This window comes from Bidens hawaiensis, unplaced genomic scaffold (genome assembly GCF_021521415.1).
Source record: "Bidens hawaiensis isolate Kalapana, Puna unplaced genomic scaffold, B.hawaiensis_p1.1 tig00001576_1, whole genome shotgun sequence".
Classification (NCBI taxonomy): Eukaryota; Viridiplantae; Streptophyta; class Magnoliopsida; order Asterales; family Asteraceae; genus Bidens; species Bidens hawaiensis.
In genome coordinates this window covers 2,569,696-2,573,958 of record NW_027491089.1, presented here as the reverse complement: position 1 = coordinate 2,573,958, position 4,263 = coordinate 2,569,696, and positions in this window count along the sequence as shown.

Below are 4,263 nucleotides of genomic sequence, written 5' to 3'. Positions count from 1 at the left end.
GCAACATACTTGCGTTTGTCCGAGTTTTCGTAATACTGTTCCAGTTGAGGGAACGACCATAAGCGGCTCATCTTCGCATGTACCATCGCCCCTTCGTGAATAGGGCGCATGGGTGTTGGCGTTTGGGTTAAAGTGTTGAACCATTTATGACCCTCGTATTCAATGGCAGGGATCTCGGGGGCGGCGTCTTCCGGTTTCCATCGGGCCGTTGTGAACGGGATGACATCTTCCCGGATCCTAAAGAACTTGGATTTCCACCCATGAATACTCCGGATCCATTCAAAGCCGATTGGACCCTTTCCGGTAGTAGCAAAACCATAACATCCGTCACGATATGTCATCTTGTAAAAAATGGCAAACATGTTGACAGATGGATCATAGTTATGAGATTGGCAACAGAATTCGAAGTGTCGAATTCTTAACATCCCTAATGGGTGAACTTGGGATAAATGGAGCCCATAGGCTTTCAGAACGGATCGAACGAACTTCGTCACGGGTAGCCGGAAGTTACCCATGGTAAAATGGTCCAGGTATACGACCATCTTCTTCGCCGGTGGCGCCGTGGCAATTGCACCTTCTGCCGGACGTTCGGCTTCCCATTCCGGTGCCAGTCCATACACGTTTCTCACATCATCAAAGTCCTTTTTTTTAATATTGCACCCAACCTCGTAGATGGCAGGAGGATTCTTCTTATCACCGACCATCGTAGTATATATCGATTAAAAAATAAAAGATGAAGTCATAAAGATCTCAGATTTGCTGAATAATTGAGAGAGATGTCTTGAAAGCGATAAGAACGAATGAAAGGCCATGGACCTATTTATACTCATCGCAATAAATGCGTCTGATGGAGTAACAGAAGAAAGAGAAGGTACGAGCCGTTGGATGACTGACACGTCAGGCGAGAAATTCGAAAAAGCGTGTACAGGCTGTCAAGAGGCGTCCCATTAGCCGCCGCTTAAAATTTCTTTCCCCGCCACGTCATCAGTATAATCCAACTTGCAAAATTCAAAAATCAAAAATATCTTGCAAAAGATATTATCTCGTAAACAAGAACATAGTTATCAAGGCATAAGAGTTCTTTTCATTAATAGTCAAAAAGGTGATTACAAAAAGATAAAGAACAATTACAAGCCATACAAACTAAGTCAGGGGTTAGGGGCTGATGTGTCTTCCGGGGCATTTGGAGAAGTATCCTCAGATTAGTCGTCCTCAGACTCATCATCTAAGTATACCCGCAGCGGCTTCATGCCATCTCCAGCGGATGCAAATTCTGGAAGCATGTTCTGCAGCGGAAAGACTAGAGTATCATACTCCTTAACTCACATATCATACTCCTGTTTTGCATCGAGGCCGTGAAGTGGATGACTTTCAATAGATTGACCGGATTGAGCAAATGTCATCCCTTCATTGAAGCCTTTCATCCGGCCAACTCTCTCGGAAGCAGTCATCAAGTTCACAAAACAATCAGTTAGTTCAGTGCTTCCTTTGATATGCCGGATGACCTGAAAATAGATCATGTTAGAGTCACGAACGCGAAGTATAAGAAATACACAACCAGGTAAGAAAAACTTACAGAGTCAAGTCCTCGTTCAAGAAACCATTGCCGATCCTGCTCAGCACACTCAGCTCTGTTCCGAAGCCCCTGTAATTCGGTGGAGGCGCGGGTTTCTGCTTCCGAGCAGGACTGCGGTAAAGAATCATATGCGGACTGAATTTCAGCAGCGGCTTTGTCCTTGAGTTAAGATTGTTCTTTTTGCAGTTGTAGCTCAACCTCGAGCTCTTGGACCCGATTGTTTTGGCGGGTCACCTCTTCTTGTTCCCTCGCCAGCTCATCCTTCTTCTTTTGAGTCTCAGCTCGCGCAGCCTCAAGAACTGCATTTTGCCTCTCACAGGCTTCCTTCCAGTTGTGAGCAGCAGTAGAACTTCGAGCCTTTTTTTGTTGGAGAGTAGCCTCGGCATCGGTTTGTTTCCATTTAGCCGCACTCGCCGCCTTACGATGCTCTTCGGCTTCTTTATTAGCAGCCTCAACGGCTCGAGTAGCCTCACCTAGTTTCCCTCCCAAGTGCGCCACTCACACAATATTTCCTGGCTACAGGCCAAACTGTTAGCCAAGGAAATTGATAAGTCTGTATGGAGGTCGTGGCGAGAACGATCACACAAATACGCCATCTCCGCAGGAGGCACACAATGCTTGATGAAATTAACACAAGTCCCGGGTTCAGAAAACCGGGACCCATTGACAATGTCCCAAGGAGGGACGAATAGGTCATAACCTCCTCCCAGAACCGCATCCCAAAAGTACCGGGAACTTGAAGTCTCGAGGCGAGTAGGGATCGAGAAGGAAGGGTGTGGACCATCTTGTATTGAACCTCCTCCAACCTCGTGGACAGATGGGCCAAATTGGAAACCACCTCCCGCACCCGTCGTCAATGGCTAGGAGGGAGAAAACATCTGAGGAGCAGATTGGGAGGGAGACTCATGAATCCTGAACCAAGCCTCATCCACAGCTAGGTTATTTCCTTCATAACTAGTGGCTCCTCCAGCCTGGAAAAGGTAGTCCAACGATTCGTTATTTCCGTTTTGAACACTGGACCCCTCCACATGTGTTTCAAGAGGAGGGGTAGCAGACTTGCCTTCCGCCTTCTTCTGCGGAGGAGGAGATGGTTGTTTTTCAGCCATAGGAGTAGGTGTCGGTAACTTCTCAGAATTGTCGTCCCTAGCTGTAGACGGATCTACAAAAGAAGATCACATTCAAATAACGTCTTAAAATAATAAGAGTTAGAAAATAAAACGCATACCAGTCACCGTCGTCAATCGGTTCGCAAGAACAGACTGGGGTTTCCTAGGACGACGCGTCCGTCGTTTCTTAGTCACCGGCTCATCTGCAGTAGTCGCAGCACTCGAGCCTGCTTCGTTAGCTTGGACAGACCCAAAAGCCCTTTTTTGAGCTAATTCTGCCAACAAGTGCGACACAGATGAAACCTCAGAAGCATCGTCAAAGTTTTCTTCCTCTGAGGACGATGAATCATCACTCGACGACAGAATGACGAATACTCCCTCAGAGGTAAGCGTAGTAAGAGGAAGAGGATTTAGAGTGTACGCACCTGTTTGAAAGGTAGCATCCGAAACAACGGATTCGGCACGCACCTTCACCGGGAAAAAGGAAATATTTTGCTGTCTTCTCAAGGACAGGCATATCCTTTGCGTTTCGGATACTTTTCATAACATGCCCTCTGTCATCAAACAGTGCGTTCAACATCGGTTCGGGACCTGAGAGAAAAAACACCAAAATCAGTCATATAATTCCCTTGTAATAAGAGGAGAAAGACAACTTACGTTCGTCTAGCCCGATAAAAACAGGCTCCATGTAAATAGACGGCTCATGCCTGCCCATACAAGGGCTTCCTTGGGTAATGACCACATAGGAGTTGGATTGGTAGTCAGGACGCGGAACCACTCTTGTCCTTCATGGGCGGCAGGGGTGACATCAAGAAGCGCCTCATTAACTGGACGGCGTATCATTCGGCCCGGTACCACATCCTCGGAAATCCAGAAGAACTTGTTCTTCCAATTCGGAGAACCGTCCTCGACCTCCTGGCCGATTCGCCTACCCGGTATAGCTTGGCAGGTGAACCACCCGTCCCGGTTGATCATCCGGTAAAAGACAACAAATCGGTCAAGACGTGGTACCATATCGTGAGCTATACACACGAATTCAAAATGACGAATTCGCATGACAACACGAGAATGCAACCGGGACAAATGGACCCCAAAAGCACCCAATGTCCTCATAAAAAACTTTGTCACAGGGAAACGGAAATTTCCATGGACAAAGAAATCAGAATAAACAACCATTTTCCCAGGAGGTGGGAAACTGGCTATAGAACTAGCAGAAGGGAACTCCGGCCCCCATTCTGGTGGAATACCATACGTCTCAAGGAGTCTGATATTCAGGCTGGTCCCATTGGACCTCTATCTCGTCAATTTCAGACTGTGTACTCGTCATTATAATATGGTTCGATAAAATATCAAATGGTTGGGTGACTAATCGACGTTTTCAAATAAAGAATGTAAGGCAACATTCAGGATTCAAAAGGTAATAAAACTTCAACGAGAAGTTAAACTCCACTATTTATACCCGTCGCAATTAATGCGATGGGATATGAACACTAGAGAGAAGAAAAATCACCCAATAGATGAACGCCACATCACGCGGGAAATTCGAAAAAGAGAAAAAGGTGAACAGTCGGGTACAGTGAC